We start from the raw sequence: 23,934 nt of genomic DNA on the forward strand, positions 1-23,934 counted from the left end.
GCAAAGCCAACTTCTGGTAACACAACTGTAAGTGGAACTAATTCCCAAATTAGAATTTTTAGTCTGTCATTCTCAATCAGGAGACTGTCTCTGGCCATCACTTTTCTTTTTCCTGTTCTAGACCTAGCCTGTAAGGGAAGCTGACCCCCAGGCCCACTCCACGAGTAGCCTGGCTATTTCCCCCACCTCCTGCCAGCGGCACTTCCGTGTCGGGCTCCTGGCCATTCCTGACCCTGTGGTCTGCTCCCCATCCTGCCCTGCCTAGGGTCTCTGGGCACACCACGACCACCCTGCTGGGACCTGGTGGCCCCGCCTGCCCACCCGGCTCTCAGGCCCCAGCCTAACAGGGACTTCAAAGTTGGAAGCCCCCTGCTCCTCTCCTCTCTGTCTTCCCATTTCTTTTTTAAAAACCACAAGAGTCAGGACATTGCTGGTGGTCCAGTGGTTAAGAATCTGCTTTCCAACGTGGGGGATGTGGGTTCAATCCCTGGGCAGGGAACTAAGATCCCACACACCATGAGTCATCTAAGTCTGTGCACTACAACTAGAGAGAAGCCTATGAGCTGCTACTGGAGAAGCCCGCGTGCTGCAGCAAGATCTCGCGTGCTACGATTAAGACCCGATGCAACCAAATAAATAAATATTTTTAAAGACCACATGAGTTTAAGCGAGTCTGCATAAAGTTATCTTGGGAGAAAGATACCCAAACAACAAAGCTTTGGTTCTCTCTCTCCTAAATGATGTAGCGTCCACCTTTTAGAGTTGGTAACTGCTTTCTCAGCCATTCAGGCTCTCATGCTTCAGGGTCTCTGCCTTCCAGAAACCCATTTTAGAACCATAAATCTTGTTTGTCCTAATTCCTAGCTAGGGTCTACCACTGTCTGTTTTAGGAGGCCACAGTCACTTGATGAAAAGAAGAGGAATCTACAGTGAAGGGGCTTCGGAAGGACGAGAGGAGACCTTCTGTTGTGTCCTCTTTAGAAAAGTGAGATCAGCACTCATAAGGCTTCAGGCAAGAGCACAAACCCAGGCCAAAGACGGTAATTTAGAAGGCTATCAAAGGGCCCTCAGTGTAGACACTTCCAACTTACGCCAGACTGATGTAAATTCAGCTGAGAGGTCCTATGTCTGGATATAAGGGACCTGCCTTTTGCCTAAAGATTCTGGTTAAAGCACACAGTCCTTGCCTCCATGTTGAGTGTCTCACCCAACCTTCTCCTCTCTCTACAAAATCACAAGATAGAACGAGGCTGTTGGGTGAGCCGCCTCTGCTCTAAGGCTCCCTAATCAGACAACAACATCTGGAACTGTGCTTCAAAAAGCCTCCACACCACACAGGAAGGAGTCTCGTCTCTGCTGACTTTTCTGCCCACTGGCCCCACCACGACCCTCATCCACAGGGACAAGACAGTCCTCCTACAGGGACCAAGATCCTGGAATAGAGGACTTCTTCTGGTTTCTGCTACACTACCCAGCCCTGACTGCAGTACGGAGACCCACGGGTGGCTGTTAAAAATGCCTTTGAAATCCCCGTTATTTAAGTGCACCAGCTCTCTACCAAACAGATTTGGTACATGGTGCATGTACAGATTTGGGTACATGGTGCATGTCATGCAACACAAGTCAACTTGACTGAAAATCTCTTCCAAAAGTCCTCAGTTTTATGCCCAAGCTCCTCCTTTGACCAGATCTTAGGCAGGATCTATTCCTCCTGCTGGTTCATCTTTACCACCATCTCTTCCATATCACATAAGAGGCATCTTCTTTAATTCCTCGATCGTTGAGGAAGCAGGTGACTTTCTTTTTGGATCCCCAGTCGTGGGAATACAGGTCCAAATTACTCTCCTATATCTTTGTTTTGTTTTTTTTTTTAATGTATTGAAGTATAGTTGATTTACGTTGTACTAATTTCTGCTGTACAGAAAGGTGACTCAGTTATACATACACATATTATTTTGCATTTATCACAGGATAGTGAATATAGATGATACCTCTCTAAAGGCAGAAAGTCATGTATGGATGTGAGAGTTGCACCATGAAGAAGTCTGAGTACCGAAGAATTGATGCTTTTGAATTGTGGTGCTGAAGAAGGGACTCTTAGTCCCTTGGACTGCATGGAGATCAAACCAGCCAATCCTAAAGGAAATCAACCCTGAATATTCATTGGAAGGACTGATGCTGAAACTTTAATACTTTGGCCACCTGGTGTGAAGAGCTGACTCTGATGCTGGGAAAGATTGAGGACAAAAGAAGAAAAAGGTGGCAGAGGATGAGATGGTTAGACAGCATCACTGACTCAATGGACATGAATTTGAGCAAGCTCTAGGAAATAGTGGAGCACAGGGGAGCCTGGCATCGCAGAGAGTCAGACATGGCAGCAACTGAACACACAGACAACCCATTGAATACAGTTCCGTGCTATATAGCAGGACCTTGTTTACTCCTATAGCTTTCTGGCCTTGGTTTAGTGCCATCTGTTGTTAGTGTTGTTGTTCAGTTGCTAAGTGGTGCCAGACTCTTTGTGACCCAGTGGGCTGCAGCAAGCCAGTTCCCCTGTCCTTCATTATCTCCCGGAATTTGCTCAAATTGCTATCTGCAGATTTGCCCATCAAGATCCCAGGATCTCTTCTGCTGGAGGCACCAACATCCTTGCCAACAGTCCTGAGTTACTCCTCTGTTTCTGCACATCTCCTCCCAGACTTCCCTGCTGGCACCTGCTCCCACCTCGGAGAATTCCCCCTGGAGAGGCCCCCACCTGTGGCTGCTCTCAGACCTCTTCAGCCGTAAGTGTCACTGCTCTTAGGGACATCTGGGCTGACCTGCCTCTCATCCTACCCTCTTTCACTTCCGGCAGCACTTGCTGGAGTCCCAGAAGCTCTGGGAGCTGAGGGGAAGGCCGAGTCGTTGCTGCAGTCCTAGGACTGAGACACTCTGCTTTATCGTGTCTTTGTATAGCAACAACATAGCGTTAACACCCACAGCTCTTGTTTATGGAAGCCACGGTCTATGAAGTGGTGGAGCAGGATTTGAACTCAAGAAATTAGGCTTCAGGATTAGCAGATACAAGTTACTAAATAAAATAAACAAGGTCCTACTGTATAGCATAGGGAACTATATTCAATATCTTGTGATAAACCATAACGGAGGAAATATGAAAAGGAATATATACACACACACAAATGCATATACATACATTGTGCGCATGCAGTCATGTCCGACTCTTTGCGACCCCATGGACTGTAGCCCACCAGAATCCTCTGTTCATGGAATTTTCCAGGCAAGAATACTGGAGTGGGTAGCCATTTCCTTCTCCAGGGGATCTTCCTGACCCAGGGATTGAACCCAGGTCTCTTCTATTTCCTGCACTGGCAGGAAGGTTCTTTACCAGCTGAACCACTATATATATATATATATATATATAGATAGATAGATAAATATATATATAAATGAATCACCTTGCTGTAAAGCCAAAATGAACACATTATAAATCCACCATACTTCAATAAAAATGAAAAATAATAAAGAAAGAAATCAGATTCCACTGTCTTCACTATATCCACTGTCATTAAAAGTCATGTCCAGCCTTCTTGAAGACTTCTAAATTTGCCCTCTAAAGAAACTTTAAAAATAGTAAAAGTGTGACCGACCACCCTTGTCCATGACAGCATCTCAACATACTTGAAAACACTGAAGAGATACCCTTCTTCCAGCCTTTTCAAGTTAAGCATTTTAAATTCTTCCTAAAGCTAGACCATACAATATGGTTAAACTACAAGTTTTTTTTTAATATAAATTAATACAATGAAAGAAAACTAAACACTGAGTATATCAGTCAAATTGGCCATATTCCAAGCATTCAGTAGTTAGTAAATGGGTGCTGAGTGGGGGACGTGCTGGACAGGGCAGTCAGGGCATATCCTCCAGGGCAGGGAGTTCTCCTGACAGCACTGCTTGGGGACCTTCAAAGTCCATATTCTAGATGCATCACCATCCCTCTGCGAAAAATTTTAAGGGGCAGTGAATAGACCCCAGGCCACACAGAGATCCTGTCCCTCTAGTGCAGAATTCCCATCACTCTTCTAGACACACTAGCATCTCTACACACCTACTGTGATCCATCCCTGTGACTCATAGCGGAGGCCACAAGGACCATGATGAACGGAATCAACATACCAGTCAAGATCTGGGACTTTTGTTGGGAATCATATTTTGTTGCTGCTTTTTTTAAGTTTTTTTTTTGGGCCGCACTGGGTCTCAGCTGCTGCATGTGGGATCTCTGATTCTCCTTGTGGCATGCAGAATCTTCAATGGTGGCATGCAAACTCTTCTTTAGCTGTGATTTGTGGAATCCAGTTCTCAGACTCTGCATCTTAACCAGCTCCCAAGTGATGTGCTGCAGGTCATATTTGTCATATTTGTCATATTTCGAGGCCCTCCCACTTCCTTAAAAGGACAAGCTCCCCCAAAGTGTTCCCCCCAAAAGCATGAGGTTCTGAAAGACTTTCCAGAAACATGCCTGCCTGAAGCAGCTTCTATCTTGCAAATGAGAGCAGGACTGTCATCACTTTGCCAGCTTCCTCTTTGTGCCCGGTCACCCCAGGTGGCTTTGTCAGCACCTCCAGATTCCCTTGGGGAGGGATTCCTGGGACATGGGAATGGGGAGCTGCAGCAGCTGCTGGGGCAGGGCAATGAAGAGAGCTCTCTGCCACTTGATACCTGCCTGGGGAATGCAGCTGGCTCAGAGGAAGATGGGCTGGGTCCACTGTGGGGAGCAGCCCAGGCACCCGCGGTGTGGGGCTCTCCAGCTGGGGAAACTGGTGGCCGTAGGGGTGGAGGGAACCCAAGCAGGGGAGAGCAGACTGGCTGGTGGCTTGAGGAGCGTGGGTAGGAGTGGGGATGAACCAGACATTCCCACAGGAGCAAAGGCGTGTGCAGGGAAAGAACCCTAGCAGGCATGTGGAGGCTGGGTGGCTCCCAGGAATGCTGAAATGACTTGGATTTTATTTCCCCATCATTAGAACAGGGAACAGGATTAGAGATAGGGTCTCTAAAGTGACATGCTATGAAAGGCTGACAAGGTCACACGGAGCTCCACAACCCCTCCTCTCCCCACAGCGTCACGTCGGTACCACCCCCCGCCAAAGCTCTAACAAAATGTGAGCTCCATATACACTACTGATGTGTGTGCATGCTAAGTCACTTCAAGCGTGTTTCAACTCTCTGCAATCCTATGGACGGTAGTCCACTAGGCTTCATGGGATTCTCCAGGCAAGAATACTGCAGTGGGTTGCCATGCCCTCCTTCAGGGGATCTTCCCGACCCAGGGATCAAACCTGTGTCTCTGCAGGGGTTGAACCAGTGTCTTTTACATCTCCTGCATTGGCTTTTACCACTAGCGCCACCTGGGAAGCCCATACACTATTGATGGCATGTCTGAAACAGACAGTTGATGAGAACATCTGCACAGCACAGAGAACTCTCCTTAATGCGCTGCGGGGACCTGAATGGGGAGGAAGTCCGAAGGGAGGGGACGTGTGTACACACGGCTGATTCACTGCGCTGGGCAGAAGCAGCGGACACAACATTGTAAAGGATGCTGCAATAAACACTAATAAAAAAGAAAGATCCATGACATATCATTAAGTGAAGTATACAAATGTGTATACATTATATATTCATTTAACAATAGCAAACTTAGTACCTACTACGTGGCAGGAATTACTCTAGTCAGTGGAGATAAATGGTGACCAGATAGACAAAAGCCCTCCTAAAGCTGACACTCAAGTGGGCAGGTAAACAATGAACAAACAAACCAATTAATAATCAAAATGAAAGAAAAAACCTGAGCTCCTTCCCACAGCCATCAAGGCAACGTATTTCCCTCACTTCCATCCCTGGCTCCCCATCACATCCCACTGCTTTGGTCTTACTCACTTCTATGCTTCTCATCACACCAGAGTCTTTTAAAATAATTTTCTTCAGAGGACCCGCACCATTTGAAACTGCATTAATGTATATATTACATGTGCACACACATATCTTTATATATGTCATATATGCTTGCACTTATTTGAGCACATACATATATGTATGTGTGTGCACCTGTACATGAATGTGCGTGCATGTATATGTTCACTGCCTGCTGCCTTCCCAAGAACGTATGCCCCATGAGAACAGGCACTGCATCTTGCTGGCTAGGCGATCACTAACGGTTGGGACAAGTCTTGGTACAACTTGAATCCTCAATAATGCTTGCTGAAGAAACGAGTATGTTATGTGTCAATAATATCTTAATAAAACTGGGGGCAGGGAGAAAAAGGAAGTGGTTGGATAAATCAACGATCACAAGATAAAGCAGAAAAGAAACATGGCAGGTGTTAAGAATCTCCTCTCACTTTGCAGATGCGGCAGCTGGATAAAAGGAGGACTGCGTGATTGGCTCAAGATTACAGAAAAGCCAGTAAAGACCAGGGGGAAGAAAAGCCATAAGCCAGGAACTTCCCTGGTGGTCCAATGGCTAAGACTTCACGCTTCCAATGCAGGGGGTCAGGGTTCCATCTCTGGTCAGAGAACTAGATACCCTACATCACAACTAAGTTCATCCCGCGTGCTTCAAGTAAGATTTGGTGCAGCCAAATAAATACATATTTAGTAAAAAAAAAAAGAAAGAAAGAAAGAAAAGAAAATCCCCAACCCAGGCTCTTCTGTCTCTCCCTCCCTCTGCAGCCGTGGTGGGTGGCATTTGGACCAAGTTCTGGATCCAGGGGTGATATAAGGCCACTATGTGGGATACATTACTGTGCTGAACAGGGCTTTTTTTTTTGTAACAAGGGATCACTTTCAAGTTTATGCTTAGTTACCTCCTCTTTCCTAAGAAGATGCCGCCCCCAACATGCACAAGCATTGTGGTTATGCCCCCTTATGTGAACCCTCCCAGCCATGGCGTCCCGTCAGCTGGACTGAGGTTCGTCTTGTTGGACTGTGTGTGACAACGGATTTTGTAAAGCCCTCCCACCCTCCTCCAAGGTGATGTCAGAGAAGGAGGCATGGTCCCTATCAGAATGGCTCTGGCCTTTCTCCTTTTCCTCCTAAGCAACTGAGAAATGGCTATTTTAAGTCTCTGGTGGAAAGACGCCCCAAAGCTTCCCTGGTTGTTCCACATGGGCCCCTTTGTACTCCCCACCTGCCTTCACCATGGTTGTTGGTGGTAAATGGCCAGATGTCCGCCTTTGTGAGCACCAAGTATTATCTATAACTAGGACTGAGCTGGAGTCCACTAACATCCAAGGCAAGATTTGTCCTCATTTTTCATTTTTAATTCAAGCGTAATTCCTACCTACTATTCTGCATGACACTTTTTTTTGTTTCCTCCAGGCCTGCAGATCATTATAAAATAGAAATGGAGCCACAGAAAGTGACCTGTCTCAAGACAGATTCTACCAGGAGGAGAGGTGCCACTGATGTGGCCAAGGGTTCTTTCCACGTGGTCTTGCGCACATGCCCACCGTGTTTCTGGTGATCTCCCATCTCAGGTGAGGGTTAGGGTTCTCCCAACTCAGGCCCTGGGCTAGGACCCAATGATGTATTTAGGTCAACAGGAAGGGGCCCTGCCTCCATGGAGGTGCCCGCTGAGTTGTTTAGAGAGCACATACTGTAGGCTGTGATGTCAGAGTCTATATGTAATGTCCCTCAGGCAAAGTGGACACAGATCCACAGAGACACTGGGGGCTCCTGGCACCATCCCCAGGACCCCACCACCCACTGTCTCCTCTGCCCTGAGGCTCTGCTCTGAGCATGCAGATTCTGGGGGTCGTGTCTCAGGGTAGATGAAAAAAGACAGGCCTGGAGGGCTTAGCTCCAGTCCAAGGCCATGTCGTGCCAGAGAACCTTGAACACACGCTGTGTTTCAGTGTTTCTGAAATAGAAGAGACTTAGACCATCTGTATGTGGATTGTCACTGATTCCTGCTGGATAAAAATATTCCACTCATCAGCTGTGAAGAAGGAGTAAAAAAAATGCTAAGTCAGTGACCGTGACCAGGTCTCGCAGTAGCCACCTCCCCCAGCGCTGCCTCGAGGAGGCAATTCCTATGTAAGCTTGGATTTTGAGCTGAGGCCTCTAAGGAGATTCTGACTCTTTATTTCATAGATATGTGTCTTGGGCAGGTGAGTGATGAAATCTGCCAGCGCCTCAGCCTCACAAGGCAAATGAGGACAATCACGTCACTACTCCCCAAGTAGAGGCTCCCACTAGGTTTATAATATTTAGTAGAGGCACAGTGCTGAGAAGACTATGTGGCACATAGCAAATGCTGAATCAGTGTTACTTATCACCATCATCTTTTGTGTGTATATATCTCTATCTCTGGGGTTTCCCTGGTGGCTCAGCCGTAAAGAATGCGCCTGCCAATGCAGGAGACACACGAGATGTGGCTTTGATCCCCGGGTCAGGAAGATCTCCTGGAGAAGGAAATGGCAACCCACTCCAGTATTCCTGCCAGGGGAAACCCATGGACAGAGGAGCCTGGCGGGATAGAGTCCATGGGGTTGCACTGACCACACACGCATACAGAAACATGTATCCTGTGCTTAGATGCTCAGTTGTACCCGACTCTTTGCAGCCCCATGGACTAGCCCACCAGGCTCCTCTGTCCACGGGGATTCTCCAGGCAAGAATACTGGAGTGGGTAGCCATGCTCCAGGGGATCTTCCCAAGCCAGGGATCAAACCCAGGTCTCCCACATTGCAGACGGATTCTTTACCACCTGAGCCCCCAGGGAAGCCCATAAATGTATATACACATACTCAGATATAGATGATGTACCACGTATATCGGTCCATCTAACTGTCCATCCATCCTTCCATCTATCTACCACCTACATATATCTATATATGTATCCATGTACCTATGTATGTGTACATGTATATACATTTAACGTTCATAGGCATTTTAAACACCCCTCTGTCTCCACAATATTGGAAAAAGCACCTGTGTCCCCTTAACTAGGAATGACATAAAATGAGAAGGGCAGGGAAATGCAATTGGAATCTTACTGAACTAAGGAGATGTGAAATGCAGAATTCTCGGTCTTCCATCTGCAGCACTGAAGGTGAACGTCCGTGAGGACAGGATAGATGATGACTTGAGGCAAAGCCACTGGCCAGGGAGTTCCTCCTCCCCTGAGAACACTGTCTGCATCATCACCCCTGCCTTTGCTGGGGTGACTCTTCACCGCTGGCTGGAGACGTGCGGGGCAGGGCGGCACTGGCAGTCAGCAGGGGGCACGGGCGTCTCCCGCCTCCACCTGGGCGTGTTCACACCCATGTCCCCTCTCCTGAAATGACTGCCTAGCTCCCTCACTTGGCAGCAGAATATGTGCTGTCTCTTGTGAAGTTTCTTGGGTTCTTTTTAAACATGTCATGTGTAGTTGTTCTAAATGAAACATAATTTCCCCAGAAATACCAGACCATGTCTTTTTTTTGTATCTATTCCCATTTTCCTGATTCCTCCACCCATGCCTCTATGTGTCATAGCTCATATTAAGCCTTTTTTTTTTTTTTTTTAAACTAGGCAAAGACTTTTATTTATCTTTGTCTCAAACTTTATTCTTAGGCTTCTTCAGCTTCACTAGCTGCAAAGAATGAATTGTATATAAGCAAAAACTGAAAAGAGCTCCAGTGTCCAGGGGCTTAGGCTTAAAAATATTAGAGATCTAGATTTTATCAGATTCATAAACAAAATTTTAAAAAGTAGTCATAATATAAAATAACAGCTCCCAGTAACTTCTTCAAGATTTATCTTCTTCAGAAGTTAACTCAATTCAGTTTGCTTCATTCTTGGAAGCCACATCAAAATTCTCCGTAAGATCTGGGCCTTCATCATCATCCTCCCCTCCAGTGGCAAGTGGTGCTTTTCCATCCACGGACTGTTTGGGCAGAGCTTCAGCCAGTCTCCTTAAACTGGTCAGACTGTCAGCACCAAGCTGGTTTAGGATGCTGGGGAGCATTTCTGTCAGTTGCTTTGTCTCAGCGTGGCCCGTAATGGTGAAAGTGTTTGCTGCCAGAGATGCCTGGACTTTAGGGTTGGTAAAGTGGATCACTGTTCCTTGATTTGTGAACATATTCACCTCTTCAATACCAGAGATATTGTTTATCCCTAACTTCTTTAAAGAGAACTGAGGTTTTTTGTCATCTGCTGTGGCTTGTTCTATGAACCACCTTCTTCTTTCTGCGAGCAGTTCCTTTCCCACCAATGCACACTTGTGCCTGCAGTTTGGCGAGTTTCTCCTGGTTCATGACAGCTTCTTTCACCTGAGGCTCCTGTCCTCGGGTTCCACCGGGAGGTGGAGGAAGGGATGCCGCCGCCTCGCCCCCAGGGCCGCTGCCCCTGGCCCGACCTCGACCCCGAGAATCAGCCAGTGGGTGCGCCTGTGGCGCATCACCTTCCTCTCCTCAGCCCTGTCTCGCTCCTTCCAGGAACTTCCCATCCCGTTCCCATCCGCCTCCCACGCCGGCGTCCAGAGCCTTTTTGTACATTGTTGGAGCCTTTATTAAGATTTTTGCCTCTCATAACAGGACCAAAATTCCAACAAGATACTTTTAATTAGAAAAAATATTCTTCCGAAAACAATCAGAATTTTATTGTCAACTAGTCTTAAGTGTAGAGCTATTTCATAAGTTGCTTATTTCATCTCTACAGCAAGTCCCCTACATACCAATGAGGTTCATTCCAAGAGCACATTTGTGAGTCCAGCTTGTTCGTAAGTACAACAAAGTTAGCCTAGGGTCCCAACTAACACAATTGGCTATATGGTAATTACTGAATAAGGTGTATAATACTTTTCACACAAATAATACATAAAAAGCAAAACAAAAGAAAAACATTTCAAATCTTATAGTACAGTACCTTGAAAAGGACAGTAGTACCAGCTACATCATTGCTGCTTTTATGCTTGCTTTTGGACACCCTGGGCTAGAAATAAAGATGCTTACTATTGTACTCTATACAGTGCTCAGTAAAATACAAAAAAGCACAACCATTGGAAGAGGAAGCACGCACATGACAAAGTATGCCAGACATGTGAACTAACTTATGTGACGGGCTATCTGAACATACATTCACGTCTTTGAAAATTTGCAACTTGAAGGTTTGTATGTAGGGGAATTACTAAAAATATATACACTTAAATGTATACAATTTTTAACCAAAATACTATGTCCTAGAGATGGCCTGCTTGGTACACCAATGTAACTAAGTGGTATGTGATGAGAAAGAAAGGTTCAAAAACTGTCCTGCTGGTCCATCTACACTTATCCTTGACTTGGAAACCCCCCGGGGCCGTTTTCTGGCACCCCTGGGCTAGGGGGAACTTTCCAGACTGCTATTTATTTCCCCCATATCTCCAGCTGCTCCAGATTTCATTTCATCAGTTTGCCATCTTTCACCAAGGTCCCACAGGTTCTTTCAAGTATCCCCCAGACTCATTCCAACCTGATTCCAGACCCTCGCACTGATATGCAACCACCTATGCAAAGGGTAGAAGAAATGCGTAAAGATACATCGGAAGTCAGATGTTTGGCTTTGGGAATGAGTCAAATAAAAATCAATGCATGGATCTCACTCTTGGGCATATACCTGGGAAAGATGAAAACTCTAATTTGAAAAGAAACATGTGCCTAATGTTCACAGCAGCACAACTTAAAACAGCCAAGACATGGAAGCAACCTAAAAGTCCATCGACAGATGAATGGATAAAGACGTGTCACATGTCTACAACAGAATATTACTCAGCCATGAAAAGAGTGAAATAAGGCCATTTGCAGCAACATGGATGGACAGAGAGAATATCAGGTGTCGGGAGCCGTTATGGGAGGTCCTGCCCGTGACGAGGTCATGAAGAAAATACTGGGCAGGCAAGGCCGTCCGGGACCCCATCCATGACGAGGTCACGAGGAAAAACCTGACAGGCAAGGCCGTCTAGGATAAGGGACCCTCCAGGTTGACCTCGGCCTCTACCCCACTCTGTATCCTCCCCCCTTTTCTGCTGCTGTTCTTGTTTACCCTGCTGCGGATTCTTGTGTTGCCTGCCGAGAGCTCTCCTGCTCCTCTTTCACTGAATGAAGACCAACTTAAAACCCTAATTAATAAATCTCCTGGACGCTGGTACCCTATGAAGGGGCCAGGGATGAAGGAAATGCTTCAATTCAAACCCTTTTGCTGGCATTCTGGCTTGTGTGATAAATATGTGCTCTCATTGCACAAAATGCTCATGATTGTTCTAAACATCCTAAGCACAGTACGCTAACAAAAGAAACTATTAAGCATAGGCCCCTTCGCGGGGTGAGAAAAGCTCCACAAATATGATAGCCACAAATGTGCCTAATAGAAAATAGTTTAGATAGAGATTAGCTGGTGACTTCTTGCACGTGGTTAACTTTTAGACTAAGAGCCTGTTTTGTGCCATATCTGCTGTTTTTGCAATCCTTTGCATTTCTGTTCTGTGAAAATGTAATCCTATCTAGTTCCCTTGGAGATGACACCTAGTAGAAAGAAAATAGATTAACCACAAAAAAGACAGGGTCGGCTACTGAAGTTGCTTAAAGTTGCATGAGGTGCAAGCCATAAATTGTCAACAGGCCTGAAAGCCAAAAGATATTATACATAGAGATTAACCATAAAAAAGGCCCTAATAGGCACAGAGCCCTTTGGGGGGGTGAGGAAGCCCTATTAGAGAATACAAAAAATAGTGTTTTAAAAGTGGTTATTAGATCAACGTTTGATTGATGTTAATGTGCTGAGGTTGTGCAGTGGACACTATTGTTAATATAGTTAAAGATCTAGTAAAATAAGAGTTTAGCCTTAGTGTAAAAACAATAAGATAATTTTAACCAAGAGTGCTACACAGGGGCTGCCTCACCAGAGCCACAGAGTCTTTGTGTGTTAAACATTTTAGATAAATTTAGCTGAGAATTTCTGCAAAAAGACTGACTTTATGTTAACAGGATTGTATTTTTATTATGTTGTGACTTGCTGTACCATGAGACTGCCAATTTTCTGTTTTCTGCTAACCTCAAGGCCAGAAGATAATGTACAAAAAATCTATGGGAAAAGACTCTCATAAACAAAAATATACAGAGCACACCTGGTTTCGTGAAGGACAAGCTGATGTAATGTTAAACTAAGTCTGTATGCTTCTCTGCCCCTTAGAAATGTACCGACTTAGGGTATAAAGGCGATGGTGAAAAATAAAGCAACTGCCAGACTCTGCTGCATATTCCTGGTCTGGTCTCTTTCTTTCTCTCTCTCTCTCTCTCCCTAGCAGACTTGGCCCTATCAAGGCCGGTCCTACGTGTCTCTCTCTCGCTGACGCCGTTCATCCTGAGGGTTCCCCTGGATCCTGCTGGGGCTAGACCCCGGCAATCAGGCTTAGTGAAATGAAAGACAAATATACGATATCACTTACATGCGGAATCTAAAAAATGATGCCAATGAACACATTTATGAATAGAAATAGATTCACAGACATAGAAGATAAACTTGCAGTTCCCAAAGGGGGAAGGGCGGGAGGGATAAATTAGGAATTTGGGATTAACAGATACACATTACTAACTGTAAAACAGATAAATAACAATAGATACAGCAAAGAGAACTATATTCATTATCTTCTAATAACCTACAATGGAAAAGAACTTGAAAAAGAACACTATAATATGTGTGTGTGTGTGTGTGTGTACACACTCTCTCTAGATATAATAAATATATATACATATAATATATATAGATATGTAAAACCAAAACACTTTCTACACACCTGAAACATCATAAATTAACTATAAAAGTGAAAGTGAAAGAGTCGCTCAGTTGTGTCTGACTCTGTGACTTCATGGACTGTAGCCTGCCAGGCTCCTCTGTTCATGGGATTCTCCAGGCAAGAATACTGGAGTGGATTGCCATGCCCTCCTCCAGGGGATCTTCCCTACCCAGGGAATGAACCCGTGTCTCCTGCACTGAAGGCAGATTCTTTACCATCTGGTAAAAGTATACCACCAAGGTATACTTTAGCTTAAAAAATTAATGCAGTGAAGGAGGGAGTTTTACCCACAGATAAAACTAGAGTGAGCCAGCATTGGCGGGGCTCTACAGCACAGGAGGCATCAGATAGTAACATCGTGTTCACATGAATACATAATAGATGGGGGAAGGGAGCAGAGAAGACGCTGAAGGAAGAGCAGGAGAAGCTCTGGTAAATGCTGACTCCACAGTCACTTCACACCATGAGGTCTAGACTCACACCCTTCCTGTTAATGAATTCCAGGGGCTGCCACCATCCTATTGAAAAGGAGCAGGATCTTATGGTCCTGCCCACCCCCCCATGTCCTCTGCCTGCCTTTTGTCTGTGGGAAAACTTAGCCAAAGATAAGTTTAATCAGAAAAGTGAGAAAATGCAGAAACGAAGGAAGACAGTCAAGTAAAAGTGAAAGTCACTCAGTCATGTCCGACTCTTTGCGATGCCATGGACTATACAGTCCATGGAATTCTCCAGGTCAGAATACTGGAGCGGGTAGCTGTTCCCTTACCCAGGGGATCTTCCCAACCCAGGGATCGAACCCAGGTCTCCTGCATTGCAGGTGGATTCTTTACCAGCTGAGTCACCAGGGAAGCCTGAAAATAGTCAAAGAGACCAAATGATAACACTTCAGTCATTAAGCATAGTCAAGGTCCTCCAGTTCCTTCTCAAGGGCTATAGAGAATATTCTGAGCCATGTCCTGTGAGCTCTTTTGCAGATGCTGAAATCCCCATCAGGTGACAAAGTTAACTACGTGATGACCAGACTGTAGACATGACATAAACTTCTACAGTTCTGAGAATTGGCCTCAAAAAAAGAAAGAAAGAAATCAACCCCTGGAACTGAAGATTAACTGTACTCCAAACAACCAAGATGATGCTGGTCGGGTCACCAATGACCCATTCCAAGATGACTGTCAAGAGCTGAATATGCTGTTCCTACTTCCTATCTTAGCCCACTGATTATTGGGGGCGGGGAGCCGGCCTTTGGACTGGAATCTATCCTCTCCCCATCCATGGCTGCCAGCATCCAAAATAAAGCAAATTTTCCTTTTCAGCACCCTTGCCTCTTTATTGGCTTTTTGAGCAGCAAGCAGCCAGACACCACTTTCTGTTACACTCTGAAAACTTCAAAATCCATCTGACACTTCTCGTACCATGCTGATCCCCGTGACTCACTAGGAGTGTCTTTGCTGTCCAAACTAGTAGAATGAGAAGCAGCCACCAAGTAAGAAAAACGACAGACAGAGGCAGGCAATCAGGTCTCACCGAGACAGCACATGGAACTAGGCAATGTTTCACTGGAAAAGCAAATCTACATAGCAGTGGTCACCATGACAACAGGGGGGGGGGATAGGAAAACAGGTGGGATTTAAGAAAGATTTGACACTGCTTTCACACGTCTTCAGAAAGAGCAATAAAGCTCTGATGAAGTCACAGGACACATACTCTCAACAGGTGGAAGAGATCTTAAGAGCACCAAGTCCGACTTTACATCCATCTCCTGACTTCCTTCACAGCCCATCTGATGGTGATTGGATTGGCCAATGCTTGCACCCCACGCTCAGCCCACCTTCCTGCTGTCTCAGGACAGATTCAAATGCAAGGGAGGACCACAAATAAAGAGGGCACAGGTAGACCAGTGCTCCAGCAGCTAGGTATGCTAAAGTGAAAGTGTTAGTCACTCTGAAAGCGTTAGTTGCTCAGTTGGGTCTGACTCCTTCCGACCCCATGGACTGTAGCCCGCCAGGCTCTTCTGTCCAAGGAATTCTCTAGGCAAGAATACTTGAGTGGGTTGTCATTCCCTTCTCCAGGGGATCTTCCCTACCCAGGAATAGAACCTGGGTCTCCTGCATTGCTGGCAGATCCTTAACAGTCTGGGCCAGCAGGGAAGCCAAGGTGTGGAAAGGAAATGTTAAAGATGTCCTTGATGTGCAACTTCTTAACCTTCCTGATCCTGCGGTCCATGGCTGACATGAGTCATTCTGCTTCTAGAACCCTTATGTCTTATTTCCTATCTTTTAAGAAACTTTTCAATGATAGAGATCTACTGCTATTTTTTTTCTTTAATTTTCATCTGTTTTGGGCTGTGCTGGGTCTTTGATGCAACACACAGGCTTCTTGTTGTGGTGGCTTCTCTTTTTGCAGAGCACAGGCTCTAGGGCACGTAGGCTCAGGAGTTGTGGCACATGGGCTTAGCTGCCCTGTGGCATGTGGGATGTTAGTCCCCGGCCCAAGGACGGAACCCATGTCCCCTGCATTGGCAGGTGGATTCTGAGCCACTGTTCCACCAGGGAAGTCCCCCACTACGCTTTTGTCATTGTACTTTTCATACTCTGGCAAGTATACACAGTTTCAGAATATCCCAATAAGACGACCAGCCCATGACCTTTAAGTACAGTGGGTTTCACCCCCTCTTTGCTTGTGGTCCAAACATGTTTACTAAGGAGAGCTCAATCCCCAAATTATTGAAGGTCAAGGCATTATCATTATTCACTGGGATGACGACATCAGATCAACTCATTGGTGATATTTTAGTCTTTCTTTGCAAGCAAAGTCTATTAATGCTATGATAGAGCTTCAGACTCAAATCGCTGCTGAATGAGATTTTTGCTTTAGTCAGATTTTATTTGAAAGATTACACTTAAAATTTTATAGCATTTTTATGGGTCTCAAAGGACGTCGCACACACCTGTAGAATAAAAAAAAAGGAAGTATGATTTCAATGTTGCAAAAGGAAGAAGCTCTGAGTCAGAGAAGGTAACTATTATTTACTAATAATTCTAGGAATGAATCTATTCATCAACAAGACCAGACTCTAGATGTTTTCAGTTTCTGTACTGATTGTCTTCACAAGATTTCCACAACAAGTATTTCAATAGCTTTTTAAAAAAACTGTCTGTAAAGAATAAAGAATAACTCATCAACTGTTGGTGGTCTATGAAAGTGTTAGGCTCTCAGTTGTGTCAGGCTCTTTGTGACCACATGGACTGCAGCCCGCCAGGCTCCTCTGTCCATGGGATTCTCCAGACAAGAATACTGGAGTGGGCAGTCATTCCCTTCTCCAGGGGATCTTCCCTACCCAGGGATGCATCCTGGTCTCCCGCATTGCAGGCAGATCCTTCACCTATTCTTCCCTGTCTGAGCCACCAGGGAAGCCAAGTTGGTGGTCTGCACACGGTAGTAAATAGAAGTTGCCTTCTCAGCCCTGTGTCTGTCCAGGATTTCTGCCCAATAGGAGATATGAGCTCAGATCAAAAATCTACCCCAGAGGACTTCACTGGTGGTCCAGTGGTTGAGAGTCTGCCTGTCAATGCAGGAGACAATGCCTGGTCCGAAAAGATCCCATGTGCCACGGGGCAACCAAGCTCATGCATCACAACTCCCGAGCCCAAGCTCAAAGAGCCTGCGCTCTGCAACAAGAGAAGCCCGCATGCCCCAACTAGAGAAGGCTTGTGTACCATAATGAAGACCCAGCACAGGCAAGCAAAAAAAAAAGAAAATCTGTCTTCTGGTGGTGAGTACCAGAGTCACTCAATGGATTAAATCAACTCATATTTCATCTTTAAAGTTACAGCTGCTACTGCTAAGTCGCTTCAGTCGTGTCCGACTCTGTGCGACCCCATAGACGGCAGCCCACCAGGCTCCCCCGTCCCTGGGATTCTCCAGGCAAGAACACTGGAGTGGGCTAGTCTCCTACTATTTTAGGAAGTTTATGATTTGAACTTTATTAAGCTTTAAATTTCGCAATAAAATTCCAATGGTATAAAGAAACCAAAGAGTACACTAAGGCTATTGCTTCCAAATAAACTGTCCTGCCGTCTGAGCCTTGTTGCTGGACTGCCAAGGAAGCCTCCTCCTCAGGGTGGTTTTCTGACTCAGTGGCAAAAGCACAAGGCCTGTGAGATGGTTTCTTGGATCGGTATGAGTTGGGAGTGCCCCAAAGTCTGCATGACCAAAAGGAACTGAAACATATCCATACATAAAAATAAAGGTATTCATTGGGAGGTCTTACACATCAATTGCACTTCCCTGGCGGCTCAGGCATGAAGAATCCGCCTGCAATGCAGGAGGCACGGGAGATGTGGGTTCTATCCCTGGGTGGGGAAGACCCCCTGGAGGAGGGCATGGCAACCCACTCTAGCATTCTTGCCTGGAGAACCCCATGGAAGAGGAGCCTGGCGGGCTACAGTCCATGGGGTCGCAAAGAGTCAGGTACGACTGAAGTGACTGAGCACGCAAGCACATTACCTGGGATTTAAAATATCCAAACAACACTTGCTACTCAATTTGTCCCAGAGCATAAGTGAAAATGGGCATAGGGTTTTACACTTAAGAAGTGATGGTTAGGGATGCTGTGCCCTGCCGCTTACCAGATTGTGTCAGAAATGCCAAGGGCGGCATGGCAGCCCTGGAGAGATGCGTGGGGGCTGGGACAGTAAGGCTGGAAGGACTCCAGGCAGAGTGGTCTGCAGCAACATGGATGGCCTAGAGACTGTCATACTGAGTGAAGGAAGTCAGGTAAAGAAGGAGGAATACAAAACAGGAACAGACTCCCAGACTTAGAGAACGAGCTTACAGTTGCCAGCAGGGAAGGATGATAGGAAGAGACAGTTAGGGAGTTCGGGATCGACTTGTACACACTGCTATATTTAAAATGTAAAACCAACAAGGACCTACTGTGTAGCACAGGGAACTCTGCTCAATGTCATGTGGCGGCCTGGATGGGAGTTTGGGGGAGAATGGATACATGCGTATGTATGGCTGAGTCCTTTCGCTGTCTACCCGAAACAATGACAACATTGTTAACCGGCTACACTCCAGTATAAAATAACACATTAAAAAAAGGAGAGAATTCTGTGTAGTCAGCCTGGGCCAGCCCTGCACGTGACTATGGGGTCACTGAAGAACGTGCCACCTGGTGGATCTGGTGCATATATTCTGTTCCATTCCAGTTTCCTCCCACTTTGTAGGAGCCTCTCCAAACGTTGCCTCTCAGAGATCACGACTTCGAGGATCTCCTCTAAGACAGCGCTAAGCAGTTGTAGGCAGGGCAGGAGAATCGGACTCCTGTTAACAGTTTTATACCAGGGAACAGTTCTGTCAAATGTGTGGGTGCCAAGTCGCTTCAGTCGTGTCCGACTCTGCAACACTATGGATTGTAGCCTGCCAGGCTCCTCTGGCCATGGGATTTCCCAAGCAAGAATACCAGAGTGGGTTGCCATGTCCTCCTCCAGGCAATCTTCCTGACCCAGGGATGGATCCTGTGTCTCTTACGCCTCCTGCACTGACAAGCAGGTTCTTTACTAACTAGTGTCACCTGGGAAGCCCCTTCTGGTATATAGCTCCATCCATTTTTTTTTTTTTATTTTACAGCTGGATTCTAGTTCTTTAAAGCATAAAGTAATTTAACATTAGATGTGAAGAAGCAAATATTTACACCATGTATCAAGCAAAACAAAAGGATGCTCAACAATCAGCTTAAGATCTAGAACATTTCCAGGTAAAGCAGGGTTGATTTCAACCTCTGTCAGGAGCATGACTAGCGGTTTCTTCTTATCTCTTATCACTGAAAGGAACTGGAATTGGAGATACAGTGCATCACAGGAGCATGGGTGCTAGCTGAAGACAACTCAGGCAGAGAGCGCCTGCCTGGAAGTGACTGCTCTAACCTGGCACAAACCTTCTCAGAGGGAACTAGCAGGATGCCATGAACCAGAGATTGAAGAAAAGTAAAAAGACACTTGGCCAGAAAGGCCTGGGTAGAAGAGCCATCAGTGGGGACAAGGTACCACCAGCCCAGCAGGAACCTACTGATACAACGTGGACCTTATGTGGTGAGGATGTGTTCTATGAGACTAGTCTTCAGGTTGCTGAAGAGGATTCCTTCTCTGACTCTCACATAGAATGCATAAGAAGTGAGTTTTCGGAACCTATCACAGAAGAAGACTCAATTCTTAAGTCCTTCATCTGAAAGAAGGACTGGAACAAGGGCCTTCTCAACAGGTTCTTATAGCAAGCTCACTTCTTGAATGTTCCTTGGAATACACGAAAAAAAAAAAAAAAAAGCAAAATAAGAACTTCCTCAACAGATTGTTGGACAGAATCCAATTCTTGAGTTTTCTGAGTACAAAACAGGCAAGAAGCTTCCTCCTGGAGGAATACCCAGCACTGACTTTCCAGATCCTAAACAGCTCACCGAACATACTAGAATGAAGCCAAGCACAAATAAAGAATATGATGCTCCAGAAAAATAATTGCTTTCACAATGGCTACATGAGAGAGTTTAACAATAGAGCATTCCTGAGAAAGCATCTCCTAGTTCACAGTCCCTGAGATCATGGATGTGCAGAATGTGGGAAAGCCTTCAAGGAGAGCACAGAACTAAAAAGCCATTTTCTGGTTCACACTGAAGTGAAGCCTTTTACATGTACTCTTGAATGGTGCGGGAAAACATTTTCCCTTTCCAATTTGTGTACACATGTACTGGGGAGAACCTTTCGTGTGTCTGCTTGAAGGCTGTTGCAAGTTTATTCAATGAAATAACATGAAAGTTCACCTCTTAACTCATGCAAAAGCTAAAGTGAGTCAGTGAAAGAAGATGGAAAATAATCCTCCAACAGGATAACATGCGTGCTTAGTTGCTCAGTCGTGTCCAACTCTTTGCAACTCCCATGGACTGTAGCCCGCCAGACTCCTCTGTCCGTGGGATTCTCCAGGCAAGAGTACCAGGCAAGATTCTCCAGGGCACTGCCATGCCCTCCTCCAGGGGATCTTCCGGACCCAGGGACTGAACCCGTGTCTCCTGCACTGCAGGCGGATTCTTTACCGTCTGAGCTACCAGGGAAACCCATAAACAGGATAAGCATATTAACAAAAGAGTGATTGGAGACAAATATGCCTCAATGCCTCATTGATTATTGTTTCAGGAAATAAATTTTAAATCAATATAGCCACCGTATATATATTTTTAAATGTTACTCAGATGCTCTTATAGTCTGTGATATTATTTTAGAACTCTGTGTATAAAATTACAGTGTGCTTCTAATAGTAAGGTCAGTAATGAAGTTACTTCAAAAGCAGAATCTCTAGTTATTATAAATTGTATTTTTGGATATGGGCATTAATGTCTCGTACTATAAAAATGAAATTAACTTTGCTTTTTAGGTTTGTAGTTTTCAATTGTTTGGCTTTTTCCTTTTAGGAATATACTTCTTAATACATGTGATAATTCCAGGTGGCACAGTGGCGAAGAATCCGCCTGTCAATCTGCCTGTAGAGGAGCCTGGTGGCTACAGTCATGGGGTTGCAAAGAGTCAGCCCCAGTAGAGCACATGCACATAATCCTAGAGAATGCAAATTTTGCATTGAATTGTCAATAAATGAATGAGTAGCTGAACTTTAAGTTAAATATGACATTTAATCATTTTACTTTTTATCATTGTATCAAGCCATATTGAAATCATATAGTAGATGTAAATGGTTATTTGATAGTATCAATCCATTTGAATCCATTTTAGATATTTTAAAATAAAAGGAAACAATCCCACTCCAAAAGAACTAAGACAATATGTCCTTCTTTTTCCTCCTTTCCCCCAATAAAGTACTGTCATCCTGGGCTTATCTTCCCTATATATTTCTTTATAGTATATATACTACATATATACACCACTCATCAGTACGTGGTTAAACTTTGTATGCTTTAAACTTTGCATCAGTGGAATTACACTGACTCTCTTCTCCTGTGACTTGCTCTTTTTCTTTTTTTCCTAACACTATGCTCCAGAAAGTCATCCTTAGAGATGCCTACTGCTGAGTTTCATTCATTGCCACTGCTCTATGGGATTCTATTGTGTGTGTATAACACAAATTATTTCCATGTTGCTACAGGGGTATTTGGGCTTCCTTGGGGGCTCAGGAGGTGAAGAATCTGCCTGCAATGCAGGAGACCTGGGTTCGATCCCTGGTTCAGGAAGATCCCTGGAGAAGGAAATGGCTCCCCACTCCAGTATTCTTGCCTGGGAAATCTCAAGGACAGAGGATCCTGGTGGGCTACAGTTTATGGGGTTGCAAGGAGTTGGACAGAACTGAGTGAATAACATACACACACACACACACACAGGGGTATTTGGGTTGTTTTCTGGTATTTTGTTATTACAGACTTTGTGGTTGCTATGAACAGTTTTTAAAAGGGATAGTACCAACTTAGCCTTCTGCCAATGAGTACAAGCTCTAGATGTTGCACATGGCACTGTCTGATTTGTTAATTTTGCCAGGCTGGTGGGCACAAAAGGCATCTCCCATAGATCTCCATGTAAAGTTCCTAGATCACTAAAGGAAGTTGAGCATTTCACATATTTATTGGCCAACAGGTTTTCTCTTCCATGGCATGCAGGTTAAACCCTTTGCCCATTTTTCTATTATATTTTTTAATAACAAGCAAGATATTTAAATATCTTAAAATTTGATTAAAAACTAGGTACCCAGAAATAGAAAAAAATCCACCTTAACATTCATACAGAATCTTAAAGGATGCCAAATAGCCAAAACTATCTTGAAAAGGAAGAGCAAAATTGATTCTTGATGTCAGAATATAGTACAAAGCTACAATAATCAAAACAGTGTGGTACTGGCATAAGGACAAACAAAACAATGAAATAGAACAGACGGCCCAGAAATAAATCCTCACATATACAGCCCAGTGATTTTCAACAAGGGTGCCAAGACCATTCAGTGGGGGAAATGACAGTTTCTTCAACAACCAATGATGGTAAACAACATACAAAAGAATGAATATGGATCCTTACCTTGCACTATTCACAAAAATGAAAGCAAAATGAATAAAAGACTTAAACATAAGACCTAAAACAACTCTTAGAAGAAAACATAGAATAAAAAAAGCCTTCTGACATTGGATTTGGCAATGATTTCTTGGATGTGACACCAAAAGTGTTAACAAAAGCAAATGTAGATAAATTGGATTACATCAAAATTTAAAATGTCTTAGGTCAAAGGACACAGTCAATAGCATTAAAAGGCCACCTACAGAATGGGAAAAAATATTTGCAAATCATTTATTTGATGATAGTGGGTTAATGTCCAGAATGTATTAACAAAACTCCTACAGCTCAACAGCAACAACAAAAAGACCAAATAACCTGATTAAAAAATAAGCAAAGGACTTGAATGGATGTTTCTCCAAAGGTGAAATAAGATGGCCAACAGCATATGAAAAGATGTTCAAAATCAATAATCATTAGAGCAATGCAAACCAAAACCATAATGAGATATCACCTTACATCCATTTCAAGGGCTAAAGTAAAAAAAATAAAATTAAAAAACCCCACAAAATAATAAACATTGATGAGGATGTGAAGAAACTGGAACCCTTGTGTACTTCTGTGGAATGTAAATTGGTGTGGCTGCTGCAATGTAAAACAGTATGACAAAAAATTTACAGTAGAATTATCATATGCTTCAGCAATTCCACTTCTGGGTACTTAATAAAGAACTGAAACAGAGACTCCAAGAGGCATTTCTACAGCCATGTTCAGAACAGCATTATTCACAATAGCCAAGGCATGGAAGCAATCCAAGTGTCCATTAATGGATGAATAGATTAAAAAAAAAATGTAGTATCAACACAAAATGGAATATTACTCAACTTCAAAAAGGAAGGAGATTCTGACTTAGGATACAATATGATGAATCTTGAGGACTATTATGCATAAAGCCAGGTAGCATAATATTAGTGACACAGGAGGCATAATTCTAACAGAAATGTCAGTCACAAAGAGACAAATACTGCACGCGGTCGCTAGAATAGTCAAATACACAGAAACAGAGGGTAGAGTGGTGGCTCCCAGGGG

The 23,934-nt window shown here is 44.5% G+C and overlaps 1 protein-coding gene and 2 pseudogenes across 4 annotated transcripts in view; 1 reads left to right on the plus strand and 2 right to left on the minus strand.

The window, feature by feature from the left end:
- SLC35F3 (solute carrier family 35 member F3) overlaps positions 1 to 23,934 on the minus strand; it is a 412,876-nt gene that overhangs the window by 55,762 nt on the left and 333,180 nt on the right. The gene's annotated exons all lie outside the window — the stretch shown is intronic.
- LOC122709441 lies at positions 9,595 to 10,396 on the minus strand (annotated as a pseudogene).
- LOC122709131 lies at positions 19,776 to 20,660 on the plus strand (annotated as a pseudogene).

Source organism: Cervus elaphus, chromosome 15, assembly GCF_910594005.1.
Source record: "Cervus elaphus chromosome 15, mCerEla1.1, whole genome shotgun sequence".
Lineage (NCBI taxonomy): Eukaryota > Metazoa > Chordata > Mammalia > Artiodactyla > Cervidae > Cervus > Cervus elaphus.